The 16,179-nt window shown below is 40.8% G+C and overlaps 1 protein-coding gene across 8 annotated transcripts in view; it reads right to left on the bottom strand.

The window, feature by feature from the left end:
- Poln (DNA polymerase nu) overlaps positions 1-16,179 on the bottom strand; it is a 152,851-nt gene that overhangs the window by 89,774 nt on the left and 46,898 nt on the right. The window lies entirely within an intron of this gene.

Genomic DNA, 16,179 nt, shown 5'->3' with positions numbered 1-16,179 from the left:
AAGAAATTGTAGAAGACACTAGAAGATGAAAAGTTGTCCCACATTCATGGATTTCCAGAATTAATGTTGTTAAAATGGCCATATTACAACACTCAATCTATAGATTCAATGCAATTCCCATCAAGGTTCCAATATTACTCAGAAAACTAGAAAAAATCATCCTAAAATTCACATGGAAATACAAAAGACGTAGAATAGCCAAAACAATTGTATTACTTATCCTATCCCTGGGAAAAAATAGCTGACATCCACAATTTAAAGGAGCATTTTATTTTGGCTCATAATTTCAGAGGGTTCAGGCCATACATAGCTGGCTACAAAGTAGAATGTCATGGTGGGAGTGCATGATGGAGGGAAGCAGCTCAACCCATGACTGACAGGAAGCAGAGGGGCCAAGAAGAAAGTAGAAAGAGCTGGGGGGCACCCTCATAGACAGACCTCAGTGATGCCCATCCTCCACCTGGACCCCACTTCCTAACACTGCATTTAGCTATGAAATCATAAATGGACTAATTCATTGATGATAAACCTAATCACTTTCCAAAAGCTCTACCTTCTAATACATGAGGCTTTAGGGGAGTATTTTAGATCTAAACTTTAACAGCAATCCTGAACCAAAAAAAGTAATGCTGGCAGCATCATAATATCCTATTTTACAATATACTATAAAGGCATAGAAATAAAACAGCTTGGTACTAGCACATGAATAGACATGTAGCCCAGTGGAATAGATCAGAGGACAGAAACAAATTCATTCACTGCAAATGTCTAATTCCAGACAAAGGGGCCAAAAACACGCATTGGAGAAAAGCCACCCTCTTTTCATGGAAAACTGGACATCCAGTTGTAAAAGATTGATGCTATATCCTTATCTCTCACCCAGTGCAAAAATCAATTCAAAACTGACCTTAGACCTGAAACTTTCCCAGGCATGATGGCGCATGCCTATAACCCCACCACCTGAGAGGCTGAGATAGAAGGATCACTGCAAGTTTAAAGACAACCAGGACTGCATAGTGAGTTCAAGGACAGCTTGAACAACACTACTCAAAAAACACCCTAAAATTTTAACTGCTGGAAGAAAACATAAGAGAAACATCTGAAGTTATGGGCCCAGGCAAAGACTTCCTGAATAGGAATTCAATAGCAAAAGAAATAATAGCAAGAATCAACAAATAAATGTGACTGCATCAAATAAAAAAGTTTTTGTACAGCAAAGGAAACAATTAACAGTGAATAGGCAGCTACATAATGGGAGATCTTCGTCAGCTACTCTTTAGAGAAAAAATTAATATCAAAAGTACATAAAGAACTAAAAAACCTTAACACCAAAAACTCAAATAGACCAATCAGTAAGTGGACAAATGGAACAGACACTTTCAAAAAGAATAAGTACAAATAGCTAATAAGTATATGAAAAATGTTCAACATGGGTTAACACAAATAAAAACTACCCTGAGATTTCACCTCATCCCAGGCAGAATGACTAACATCAAAATACAAAAACAGCTGGGCATGGTGACTCATGCCTATAATCCCAGCACTCAGAGACTAAGATTATTGCAATTCTGAGGCCATCTTGGGCTCCATTGTGAGTTCAAGGCCAGCCTGGACTACATAATGAAACCCTGTCTCAAAAAACCAAGAATGAAGAAAAAATACAAAACCAATAAATTCTTCTGATGAGAGTGCAGGAGAAAAAGTTATACTTTTACACTGTTACCAGAAATGCAATTAATATAGTCAATATAGAAATCAGTATGGAAGTTCCTCAAAAAATGAAAACTAGAATACCATACGACCCTGATACAACACTCCATGATATATATACCCAGGGCAGTAAGGGTAGCATGCTACAGGGATCCCTGCACACCTTACTGTGTGTGGCACTAATTCACAGTAGACAGGATATGGAAGCAGCCTAGGTGCCCAGCAACATGTGAATAGATAAAGTGTGGTAGGACTTCTGGGAGAACATGGCGGATAGATAACAGCAGCTATGGAGGCTCTCTGAGATAGCCAGCTTAGATTCCAGGAATGGTGCAGTCTTAGGAGTCCTAAGCAAGGGGAGATATACCCTGCCCACCCAGGAATGAACTAAGCTGAGAGAAACCAACTGGAAATGCAATCCTGATGCTATGACCGAAACAGATAAAATCTCAGCGCCAAAGCTGGAACCTGTGCCTCTGGAAACCGCGATTTGAGTTTCCTGCCACTGCCGCTGCGTCTGAATTGGCACAGCGGGGATAGAAACGCGAAAGCTCTGAGAGTGGGAATTGGCGAACCGAGTTGAGAGCAGGACTGGCGGGGAGCCCAGTATCGACCTGTGGTGAATGAGAGGAACGGGGACCCTTCCATAGACTAGGAGGCTCCAAAAGAGGACATTCTGGGACCGGGCAGACTAGCCGGAACAGGACGCTGCAGTGACTTTAGTCGCATATTCCCCTCTCAAGCAGGAGTGGTGGGGAGTGCCTGACCTGGATGAAGCCACAGACTAAGATCCAGTAGGCTAGCCCAACCAGGTCCCAGCACCTGGCAGTGCACCCTAGCAGTGAAGTCTTCAGTAGGTTGATTGACCTGGAGGGGCGGACCCAACATAAGCTGCCCCAGTCTGTGTCTCCCTAGTACACTGCAGTGGACAGGAACATCTAGCTGGCGGATTCAAACAAACTGTAACCCACAAAGAAAGAAACTGGGCCTCCTATATATGCCTGTATGGAAGAACAAAAAATATGAGAAGAGGAGGCAACAAGAAAGGGTCCTCGGTCCCCAATCCTGAGAACACTGCCCCAGGAAAGGTAAATGCAAAGGAGAATGAGGACAGAAAACATGCACTATCAGGCATGGCACCAATAGACATAAAGTGATATCTCCAGAGCCTCATAGATGAGTTCAAAAGTGAAGTATTTAATGAAGTAAAGCAAGATATAAGTAGAATAGTTAGAGAAATGCTAACCACTGCCCAAGAAAAAACAGATGGTGGAATGGAAGAACAGAAAAAAAAGGGGAGAATTGTTTGATTGGAGAAAACAGAGAAAACATAGAATACATGAAGCAGGTTCAAAGAGATTACCAAGAAACTAAAAACTCTATTGAAAGCTGGCATAGCAGCTTGAAAGAAACTAAGGATAGATTATCTGATTTGTAATGTGGGAGCATGAAATGAAAAACTTCTTAAAAATAATAAGGAAACAAACAGCAATAATACAAAGGCTAGAAGATAATAAGAGGATCTATAACTTAAGAATTAAGAATATAAAGGAAGAAGTAGGGACACAAACAAATGAACTACAAAGGCTATTCACAGAAATAATCCAGGAGAATTTCCCTAATTTAGCAAAAGGTAAAGATACTCAAATGTATGAGGCATACAGGACCCCAGCCACCTACAACCCAAACAGGCATATAATAATCACACAGGCATATAATAAAGATTCCAGAAATCCAATATAAGAACAGAATATTAAAAGCTGTCAGAGACAAGAAACAGATCACTTACAAGGGAACACCCATCAGAATTATAGCAGACTTCTCGGCACAAACCATCAAATCACAAAGAGTGTGGGGGGAAATAATTCAAGCTTTGAAAGATAATAACTTCCAGCCAAGATTGATATATCCTGCACAACTGTCCCTAGAAATTAATGGAGAAACAAGGTGCTTCCAGGATAAAGAGGAACTAGGGGAATTTGCAACCACCAATTCAACTCTATAGACATTCTAAAAAAGAAAAATAACAAGATTCCAGAAACAGTGGCAGAGAGGCCACAATGAATGGAGCAGAAAGCGAAATGAAAAAGACAAACTGACAACTAATGACAGAAAAAGAGCTCAACAGAAGTGAGGCAGAAAAGGTTGGATGGTAGGAACAGCTGTTTTGGAGAAAACAAGACATCATAAGAGCTAGTGCTGATTTAATATCATCTTGTTTTGAACTCTCATCAAGCTTTTGTTCTTCTGTCTTCATCAGTCTTAACATGTTGTATCTTATTGGATGTTATTATATGTGATAATATAAACAAAAACTTTTATAGACAAGGACATTATACAGAAACCATTGTTCATTTTCTGTTAGTTGGTTCTAAATACCTTGTAATACTGTCATTCTCTTGAATGGTTTAAATTGTCTTGATATGTTTGATGCTACAGTATATGAAGTTATACTCAAAGATTTCAAGGAAAGAGACACTATGGTAACTACTTTTATGGCGGTATATCTTGTGGTGAAACACTATTTTGCTTTAAATGGATATGTTTTGACCTGTGCTGTTTTGTTATGTTCTCTTTTATCTCAATCTTTTTTAATTATTTACTTTTTTACTTTTATCTTTTTAATTAAGGGGAAAATAAATAAAAAATAGCAGGATAACCCACTTTGATTCCCTATTAACTTGATTTGAAACCCTGTATTGCTCTCATCATCTTGTTTTGGCTGATTCTGTTTTGCTTGATAGTACCAAGTTTGAGAGTATAGGCAACAACTGTGAATACAGTAAGATTCACTATGATGCACATTCTGGTTTGACTATTATCTTCTTTTGAAGTCCTGTAATGTCTCCAATGTTTTGGTTTTATTAGTTTTGTTCTTTACTGTTTTGTTCAATTTTATTATAACTGATGATATAAGCAATTCTTTTTAAGATAGCAAGAGGCAGTATTGTAACCATTGTTGATCACCTTGTATTCTGTTTTTACATTATGTATTATGTCCATCCTTTTGATTTGACTGACTCTGTTTTGTTATGTCACATTTGGTTTTATTCTCTTCAAAAAAAGTAATAAGAACTGTGGGAGTAATAAAACCCAAAATGTGTAATTGTCATTGTAAAAAAGAGAGGAAAAGAAAGTGCTCTAAAGGATATAACTGCATTATTTAAATGTATAAGATAGATAACCATATTACTGATTTTTGTTGGATCATTGAACAGAACTGTTTGCAGTCTCACTGTTTGAAAGTCCACTTTATATGCTTTAATTTTGTAACTTGAACAACTATTTCTAAGATGACAATATATAATCTATTAACTAGTGATTTCCTACTGTTTTTTTTCTGAAATTCTGTATAACTTGTACCCTTTTTCTGTTTTTTTCTTTTCTCCTTAAATAAAATTTAAAAAAAAAAGAAAGTGTGGTATAAATGAACAATGGAGCATTATTGAGTTACAAAGAAGAATAAAATGATGACATTTTTGGGAAAATGATGGAACTGGAGATTAACTTAAGCAAAATAAAAAGACAAGTTTTACATATTTTCCCTAATATATGGAATCTAAACAAAAAAAGATGACATGAAACTACAAAGTATAGAGAGCTGTCCAAAGGAGTTTATATTTGTAGGCCCAGGGAAAAGTTATTAGCCTTCTAGTAAGGGCAACCTGCAGTGAGAATAAAGAGACACAGACATATCTGCAGTTGTGAGGAGCTAAGGAGGTCCTAATCCAGTTGGAACAATGGCTAACCCAGGGCCAAACCCAGGCTTTATGAAATTTGTGAAGGAGGGAATGGCTCAGGGCTGACGAATGTGAGAGTGGTGGGAAGTTCATGAGTGCTGTGGGCTGGGCCAGGCAGGAGGCACTACAATAGCACCTCTACAATGTGCAGAGAGAGGTATGCAGAAAGAGTAGTGGATTTTGGTAACAGGTAGCTTCTAAATGTGGAGAAATCTGCATAACACAGTTTGAGGAAGTATCTCGTGTGTTTGGTCAGTTGCCAGTTGCCCGCAGCTTTGATGTCTGGCCCTTCTTCCCTGGGACATCAGGGCCTCTTTCTCCAGGCTCAGCCTGTGCAAACAGCACCACATCTCTCAGCCTAGCTCATACTTAGTAGAAGGGAGATATAAGTGTGGCATCACTCAGCCTTCACACTGCTTCCAAGGCTATGCACCAGCATCTGGGCTATACCCATTTGCAGTGCTTAAAGCCATTTGAGGGAGTAGAGTATTTTCCTAGCCAGCTCTGTATATATCAATACCTAATACTTGAAGTTGGGCCAGACATATAGCTCAGTGGCATACCCCGGCAAACACAAGGTTGTGAATTTGATTCTCAATACAAAAAACAAATAAACAAAACAAACAAACAAACAAAAAACAGGGAAGTAGAGCAAGTTAGCTTGTTTCACAGGAAGCAGTCCTGTGGTCCTCCTCAGAAAGAATATTATTATTAGAAAAGATAGAAAGAATAAGGCAGAGAGGAGAGGGGAATGTAAGGAAGGATAATGGGGACTGTATAGATCAAAATATATATACATTAGAAAACTATACAGATGTCCAATTTTTTAAAAATTAATATGCACTAATAAAAATACATTAAAAAGTAAATATAAACATCACCAGCATATTTCTTTCAACATGTCTGTTTAATTTTCCTTACCCTAAGGACATATTCTTCTCTCATTCAGTCATGCACGGCAGCCCAAATATTTCTAACTAACTCTACTGCTCCAGAAGCTCTCCCCGCTTGAGGGTGCCTCCCATCTTTACTCCCCCCTCCCCCACAGCCTTCTCAGCCAGAGGTTTCTGTGTCCCCTGCACCCTCCTCTCTCTCTTCCTCAACCTCAGTGGCCTGTAATCCTTCCCTTAGTTTCTCTCCCCAGGCTCAGATTTCTCGATCTCCTCCACCTGAGCCATCTATTCCGTTAGACGGCTCTTCTTTGTCTCCTACTCCTGCACTGCCATTTGAAAGAGTTTTCAGTGCAGTTAGAAGACAGAATATAAAGTAAAGTGGCCTTTATTTTAAGAATATGGAGAGAGAACCCCCGACCACTGAGGTCCGGCTTTCTCTCTGCTAGACGCGTGGTATGGGGGCATATGTATAGCTTAGGTTTGGGGTGGTGCCTAAGGGGCATTACTGATGCACAGGTAGCCCATTGGAATTCATTTCGCACTTAGGGGCAGGGAAGATGACCTTCTGCCTCCCAGCCTCCCACTGGTGCAGCATCCCATTTAGGGCAAAATGCTTTCACCATTTTCCCTGCCAGCTTACCATACTCAGTCTCATGCATTTCAGCCACCTAGCAGTTCATGTGGTCCTCAACAGCCATCTTGCTGCAGCTCATGTGGAGGACACCATCTTGTGGCCCTCCACCATATGACAGTATGCCGCCATATTGCAACAGGTCACAGGGTCAATGGCCATCTTGTGGTCCCTCATCATGTGATCAGCAGCAGTCATTTTATTGCAGGCCACATGATGACCAGTCACCATCTTGTGTTCCCTCACTGTGTCACCACCAGCAGCCATCTTGCTGTGGGTCACACAGCAATCAGTCACCATCTTGTGTTTCTCTGTCACATAGTGACGAGCAGCCATTTTGCAGTCAATCACCTGGTAATTGCCCATGCATGCCTGCTGGGTGGTTGGCCACTTGGTGGCTACCTATACCTCCCACTGCACAGCCTTCTCAGTCCCTATTCCCACTTCAGGAACAGGCTAGCCCCAAGGGATTAGTTCATATTCATGTTCCTTTTTCCCTCTCTGACCTATCTCAGATTAGCCATAAATTAGGTTGCTTCTCTGTTGACCCACAGAATTATATTAGAGAATTTGAATTTATAACTAATTGCTATGATTTACATTTAAAGGATATTTACGTGATTCTGAACACCACCCTTAGCTCACAAGAGCAAGCTCAGCTGTGGCAAGCAGCTTGAGAAGAAGCCAATTGCAGGCATAAGGCAAAAACCACTGAGAATGACCCTGGGTCTACTATAGTGCCTGAACAGGATCCTAGCTGGAATTACCAAAATTGAGAAGGTTCTTATAAAATACATAAGATGATTGAATGTATAATTGTGGGCCTTAATAAAATAGCTCACAAACATACTAACTATAACTAGCCTTTAGAACAGGTCCAAGAGGCTAATGAAAATCCAGTTGTGTTCCTAACTTGGCTTAGGGACACCTTAATTAAGTTTACTAATATAAATCCAGACTCTCATGAAGGGACAATTTATTCTTATTTTATTTCTCAGTCTGCTTCTGATATTTGTACAAAATTATAAAAGGCTAAACTTGGCCCTCAAACTCCACAAGGAGAGCTTCTTAATATGGCTTTCCATGTTTTCAGCAACAGTGAAAAAACTCGAAAAGAGGAAAAAGAGGCACAAAAAAGAAACTTGCTAAATATCCATCTGATCTTTTGGCAGTGGCACTTGGGGCTCCCAAGACAGGAAAACCAAAACAAAGCAGAGCAGCCCGAGCCCCTGCCAGATCATGAATTCAAGTGCAACAAGGAAGGACATTGGACAAGAGAGTGCCCCAACCCAGGCGTTCCCCTGGGGTCTTGCCCCTATTAGAATCTCAAGGGCTATTGAAAGAGTGACTGTCCTAACTGCCAGAGAACGAATAAACCATTCTCTAACTCCTTGTCCTCACAGATCTCATCACCACCAGATTTGTTACTGATTGATCTACTTGGACTTGCTGCTGAAGACTGATGAGGCTTAGGGCCCATAGCCCCCATTAAGGTATCCTTCTCAGAGCTATGAGTCTCACTGGAAGTCTTAGTACTTGTCTTAGTACTTAGACACTCTCTGTACTTGTAGACACAGGGGTGACATAGAGCGTTCTTCCTGAGTTTTCAGGCCATTGTATTAGGTCCTCAGTCACTGTAGTGGCTGCTGACAACCAACCTACACAGCCTCTGCAGACAGGGCTTTTTCCATGCAAGTTCCAGACTCTCTTCTATACCCATAGCTTTCTAGTAATTCCAACATGTCTCACACCACTTTTAGGTAGGGATCTTCGAAAGCTTAACTTCTCCTTTACCTTCTCCCCCCCATCCCACAGCTCTAGTCCTCCAAACACCCTCACAGAGTGCTGCAAAGCCATCTCCTCCTCTCCCTTCTTCTCTGGGCGATCCCATATTTGGGATACCTCCAACCCCACCTGTGCTACTTATGCCATGCCTATTTTCATTTGTCTCAGGGATCCTTCAATTTATCTTTGTGTTCCCCAATATCTTATAGCTCCCAAACATTACGGGGACTTAATCAAGCATCTTTTAGACAATGGTTTTCTTAAACCTACCCATTCACCCTACAATACTACCATTCTCCCAGTACTCAAATCTAATGGGTCCCATTATCAGGTACAAGACCTTAGGGTAACCTTACCTCAGTTCACCCAGTGGTGCCAAACCCTTATAACCATGCTCCCTCATATGCCTCCCTCCACCACTCACTTTACAGTCCTAGATCTTAAAGATGCCTTTTTTACCATCCCCCTACACGCTGATTGTCAAGATTTCTTTGCGTATGTGGAGTGATCCAGACACTGTCAGGTCTCAACAACTTAACTTGGATAGCACTTCCTCAAGGGTTCAGACATAGTCCTCATTTCTTTAGCCAAGCTCTTGCTGCTGACCTTGCAGCTCTTGACTTCAAACCCAGCACACTCTTTCAATACATTGATGAACTTCTCTTGTGTTCTTCATGCCATACATTCATTAGCCATATAGCATTCAGCCAGTCTCCTTAATTTTCTTGCCAGTCGTGGGTACAGAGTTTCTCCTGCTAAAGTCCAAATAGCTTCCAAAAAAGTCAAGTATGTATGTCTCTCTCTCACTCCTACCATTTGTTCCATCTCTACGGATCACAAGGCAATTCTTTGGCATCTCCAGGTGCCCAAAACCAAACAACAGGTTCTATCCTGGGTTTAGCTAACTTCTTTCATCTCTGGATTCCTAACTTTGCAACTCTAGACCAGCCCCTCTACAAAGCTTCTAAGGGCCCCTTATCAGAGTCCCTAGACCCCACTATGCCCATACATGCCTCCTTTCATAAACTGAAAGGTCTCTTAAGGGTTCTAGCTCTTACCCTTCCTGACCCCACTCAACCCTCCACTCTATACACTACCTCTCAGGGTCACAATGCTGTAGGCGTACTAGGACACAAAAAGGGACCTTCTTTTCAACTGCTTTGACCCTATTTGTCAAAGCAGTTAGACAACACAGTAAAAGGATAGGCACCTTGTCTCTGAGCCCTTGTGGCTGCAGCCCTACTGACACAGGAAGCTAAAAAGTTCACATTAGGACAGTCTATTACAATACATTCACCTCATCATCTAAGTGAGCTCATCTCACATATGACACTTTCTGCCCTGATGACCCCTTCTTGCCTTCAACAGGTGTATGTAGTCCTCGGTCAAGACCCTTCCCTCTCTATTGCAACTAGTGGTCCTCTTTTTTTAACATTTTTTTTATTTAAAGAAAGAAAAAACAAAATAGAAAACGGGCAGAAATAGTACATACTTTCTTTTTTTTCTTTCTTTTTTTTTTTTTTTTTTTTTGGTCTTTTTTCATTTTTATTGGTACTGGAGATCGAACTCATGACCGCCTGCTTACAAGGCAGGTACTTATGCCGCTGAGCTAAATCTCCAGCCCTATAGTACATACTTTCAAAGAAAAGAAATAAACAGTAATAAATCACTAGTTGATGTATACATTTTGTCCTCCCACAAATAGTTGTTCAAGATACAAAAGTGGAACATATAAATGGGAATTCAACCAGGGAGACTGCAAACAGTTCTGTTTAACTATCCAACAAAAACTAAGTATTATGGCTATCAATCCTATACATTTAGACATGTACGCATTTATCTGTATCTTCATTTATGTTGAGACCTAATAAAACTTATTTATTAGATTAAAATCCTTCTGAACAAAGATTAGTAATATTGCTGGATTTCACATCATAGCACTCTGGAATCAGCACTGGATATCCCCTTCTTTCCTTCAAAGTATTTGTTCATTTCACCATGTGTCACACGATCAGTTCTCATGAACTGTTTATAGGTTTTACACAAGCATGAGTCTTACATATATTTCTATCCTTTCTATATTAGAGGGACATACAGAACAAAGCAGGACAGAACTAAACATTTTCCTATAGACACATAAAACTAAAAAGACATATAAAACTGCTGTATAAGGATTTCTACCATGGTCACTGTGCTGTTTCTTATTATCATCAGCAGAATTGGCTATATCATTAGATAAAGTATAACTGAACATATCAGTACATAACAAGATTAACAGAAATACAACTTTGCAGATAGTGTAGAGCTACAAAAACAGGTAGTAATCAAATCAGAATGTATAGCATGGTGAATCACTGTGATTTTCAGTATAGTTGTCTATACTCCTCAACTTGATACCAGCAACCTAACAGTTTTGAATAAAATCTTTCAATAATAAGCAGCAATCAAACAAGGATCAGTCATGATACAACAGTATAAGTCATACAAGGATCCTGATTGAGTTCATAGGAAATTAAAGATGACCACTGTGCTATGTCCTGATATCTTCAGGACAGCAGTCTGTGCCCTCAGATCCAGTGCTTGCAAACTAGGACGGAACAAGTTCCAACCAAGCAGAGTGGTGCAAGTAAAAGGGGTTTTAATTCCTGATACACTATTAGCTACATCTTCTGCTGCTTTTTTTGGAAGACTATTCCTCCCCTTTACTCCCCCAGAATGAACTGTGTATTTTTGGGTCTCCCCAACACTCACGGTTTTGTATTGGGGGGGCAACCTGCTATTTACCTAAGTGTTTCTGGACTTTCTCACCCCTGGGCTGGATTTCTAGTTATATTTCTTCATTTATTAAAGCCTGTCTGTTCAACCTATCCACAAATACTGGTCTAGTTAGCCCTATTACTCTCTGGTTCCCTATCACATCGAGTTCCATTTTCCCATATTTGATTTTGGTCCATATAACCTTCTTCAGGCTAACTATATTTCCTATAAAGAACCTCTTAGTGGACCCTACCTCTTGATCTGCCTGCGATTCTCTCTTTTTTCCCTTAAGTTAGTGTATGTAGGCCATCTAGATGTGTTTTTTTTTTTTGTCTTTTTGCTTTTTATTGGTACTGGGGATCGAACTCACGACTGCCTGCTTGCAAGGCACGCGCTTATGCCGCTGAGCTAAATCCCCAGCCCCATGTAGGCCATCTATATTAGAAATTATATCCAACCTTTGCCTGATTTCTGTTGTGCTCTTTTTCTGTGATTACTTGTCTGTTTGTCTTCTTCATTTCGCTTTCTGCTCCATTCATTGTGGCCTCTCTGCCACTGTTTCTGGAGTCCTGGTACTTTTCTCTCTCTTTAGAATGTCCTGTAGTATTCTCTGTAGAGTTGGATTCCCCCAGTTCCTCTTTATCTTGGAAGCATCTTGTTTCTCCATGAATTTCTAGGAACAGTTGTGCAGGATATATCAATCTTGGCTGGAGGCTATTGTCTTTCAAAGCTTGGATTATTTCACCCCACGTTCTTCGAGATTTGATGTTTGTGCCGAGAAGTCTGCTGTAATTCTGATGGGTGTTCTCTTGTAAGTGATCTGTTTCTTGTCTCTGACAGCTTTTAATATTCTGTTCTTATATTGGATTTCTGGAATCTTGATTATTATATAACTGGGTGTAGTTCTGTTTTGATTATAGGTGGCTGGAGTTCTGTATGCCTCACATATCTGAGCATCATTTCATTTTCCTATGTTTGGGAAGTTTTCCTTGATTATTTCTGTGAATAGCTTTTGCAATTCCTTTGTTTGTACCCCTGCTTCTTCATTTACATTCTTTATTCTTAAGTTTTAGATCCTCTTGTCATCTTCTAGCCTTTGTATTGTTACTGCTTGTTTCCTTGTTATTTTTAAGAAGTTTTTTCCTTTCATGTTCCCACATTACAAACCTGTCCTCCATTTCAGATAATCTATCCTTAGTTTCTTTCAAGCTGTTATGCCAGCTTCCAATAGAGGTTTTAGTTTCCTGGTAATCTCTTTGAACCTGCTTCATATATTCTGTTTTCTCTATTTTCTCCATCAAACAATTCTCCCCTTTTTTTGTTCTTCCATTCTACCATCTGTTTTTTGTTGGGAGCTATTTAGCATTTCTTCAATTATTCTATTTATATCTTGCTTTACTTGGTTAAATACTTGACTTTTGAACTCATCTATGAGGTCCCTTTATGTCTATTGGTGCCATGCCTGATATTGCATGTTTTCTGTCCTCATTCTCCTTTTCATTTATCAGGATCAGTGTTATCAGGATTGGGGACTGAGGACCCTTTCTTGTTCCCTCCTCTTCTCATATTTTTTGTTCCTTCCATACAGGCGTATATAGGAGACCCAGTTTCTTTGTCAATTTCAGTTTGTCTGAAGTGTGCTGACTCACTAGTGGTCCTCTTAACCTGGCAACTTTGCTTCCCACCTCAGCAGGCCACCCTCACCATGACTGTATTGCAGTCTTCCAGATGATTCCCACCTCCTCACATCAATAGCACACCTCTCTCTTTAATCTTTGACACCTGGTTCATAGATGGCAGTTCAACAAGCACAGGCAAGCAAAAGAGAGAAGGATATTCAAGAGGTAACCAGTCAAAAGTCATACAGACTAATCCACTGCCACTTGGGACCACTTCCCAGAGGGCAGAACTTATGGTCCTTACAAGGGCTCTTACCCTTGTCATAAATATATACACTGATTCAAAGTATACAGCATTTTACACTCCCATGCTGCTATCTGGCAAGAAAAGGGTTTTATCAACACTCAGGGAACCCCCATCATTAATGTACCTCTTATCCTTAAACTCCTAAAAGCAGCACAACTCCCAAAACAAACAGCAGTTATTCATTGTAGGGGACACCAGAATTCTGCAGATCCCATTGCTCAAGGCAATACCTTTGCAGATTCACAGGCTCAGTTAGCTGCACAAAGGCTCTATCCTTCTCATCTTCTCCCGTTAGTCCCAAGAAGTCTACCTCAACCTTATTATTCACCAGAGCAACTACAATTACTTCATACACCAGGTTACACACAAAACACTCAGGGATGGAGTTTCCAGGGATCAAAACTTGTCCTCCCAGATCAGCAGGACTTAGACATCATCACTGACTTACACAACTGTTTCCATGTAGGATCACAGGCCCCATAAAGACTCTTAGCCCCAGTAGTTACATATCCTCCTCTGAGGGCTATGGTTCTTCAGATTACTCGCATCTGTCATCTCCTCTGACCTCTCCTCAGGGATACATAGTACCCCCTTCCTTTCTTACACATCAATTTCACGGACACACCCTTGGTCAGGACTGGCAGATAGATTTTATACACATGCCCTGCCACAAAACTCTCAATATCTTCTCACACTTTTTTGTATCTTTTCAGAATGGATAGAAGCCTTTCCCACAGCTAGGGAGATGGCTGATGTAGTTACTAAAGTTCTGTTACAAGAAATCATCCCAAGATTTGGTCTACCTCAGAGTATTCAGTCAGATAATGGGCCTGCCTTTATTTCTCAGATCCCTCAACAGGTATCCTCAAGCTTACACGTCTCCTGGTGTCTACACATTCCATACCATCCACAATCCTCAGGAAAAGTAGAAAAGGCAAATGGCCTCATAAAAACACACCTCACAAAACTCATTTTAGAACTATACCAACCTTGGCCTCAACTTCTGTCAAGCCTTAGCCAAGCTCAGGACACTTCCCCAGGATCCTACATTTTTAAACCCTTTTGAACTTATGTATGGCAGGCCATTCTTACTCCACAATTTTCCTACCACCAACGTCTCCATCCTCTTGCTTACTACATCCCAACCCTGTCCTTCCTCTGATACTTGTTATTACAGCATGCTGATCTCTGCCTTCCCCAACCCTCTGAAGGGACCAAACCAGATCCTCCCATAACCCCAGGAGGTCTAATTTATCTCAAATGTTCTAAATCCACAGGACTACAACCAAGGTGGAGCTTCTTGGCAACCCCTACAGTGGTCAAAGTTTCTGGACTCCCATCTTGGTTTCACATCACTCAAGCTAAGCAGTGCCCTCCTAACCCTGAATCTAAGCATCCTGAGTGTGCATCTCATCTTCTATCTCCCACCCATCTCTGTCTCACCAAGACCCCACAGCCACAACTTTCAGGCTAAGTCATGTTTTGTTGTCCTTTTTGGCTCCTGATCCATTACATTCTATTAATTTTTTTACAGTAGAACTCTGGGAAGTCTTTCCTAAAGACTCCGACATCATAAAATGGTCTCCAGGCTGTTCTGCATAACAACTGTCTTAGTTCTCTCTACCCGCAGCTGTTTAGTTAAACATGAGACCCCTGTGGGTCTAGGCTCTCGTCTCCCTTATAGTAACACAGCCATGGCCCTCCCCACCCCACTGTATATAATTTCCCAAACATGATTCCACTATCAGGCCTTACATTTCTCATGCTTCTTATTCTTTCCAGCTCAACTCCTGGAGCAAAGACAAGCCCTACCTATCTACACTTTTTAACTTTCACTCTTTCAGATGGGGGAATAATTATCTCTCATAATTTCACCACTCCCAACCCCATGCTTATTTTTCAGACTCTACCTCATCATGGCCCTGATAGAATGACACATTTGGCTTTTTTTTTTTTTTTTTGAGACAGGGTCTCACTATGCAGTTCAGGCTGACCTTGGGCTCACTTTGTAGTCCAGCCTGGTCTAGAACTTGCAACGATCCACCTGCCTCAGCCTCCCGAGTCCTGGGATTACAGGGGTGCACCACCACACCTGACTGGAATGATACATTTGGATCAAGGGCACTTTTCCTTCTACCTTTCCTGGGTCCTTTAATTATGATAGCGTTCTGCCTCCTCATAGCACCTTGTCTCTTTGTTTCTTCAATCTAGGATGTGAGTGTTGCACCAATGATAAATTTGTCCTGGCTAAAACACCTGGTACCAGCTTCTACATGGGCATCAATCATCATCTCGTCATCCTTCCTGAACCCCAACATGGCACCTCTTTCCTATAGGAAGTAGTAAGAGACAGTCTTTGCCCTTTTCCTAACAATAAAAAGATGAGAATGAAAGTGTTTTGCCCTAGAATAAGTTACAGGACATTATAGTGGTGGAAGGCCGAATCAGGGATGCTTACCCTGATGGTCACTTCCTCCTTCTTCCCTGATTACAACTTCCTTTTTCCTTTCCCTGTGTGTGCAAAGAAAATTCCAATCAGTTCCTCATGCATCATCAATGTCCGCCCTAAGCACCACATCCAGTCAAAGGTTACATACGCCCATATCCGAGGGGAGGAGAAAGCCAAACGGCTGCCAGTTGCAGGCTCCTCTCCACAACCTTTAAATAAAAAGGCCACTTTTACTTTTTCTTATATTCTGCTCCTTTATTGTGCTGGAAAACCCTAATACACACCTTT

This window comes from Cavia porcellus, unplaced genomic scaffold (assembly GCF_034190915.1).
Source record: "Cavia porcellus strain 051 isolate PalLab524CR breed Dunkin Hartley unplaced genomic scaffold, mCavPor4.1 scaffold_18, whole genome shotgun sequence".
NCBI lineage: Eukaryota > Metazoa > Chordata > Mammalia > Rodentia > Caviidae > Cavia > Cavia porcellus.
This window is presented reverse-complemented; position numbering and strand designations above follow the sequence as displayed.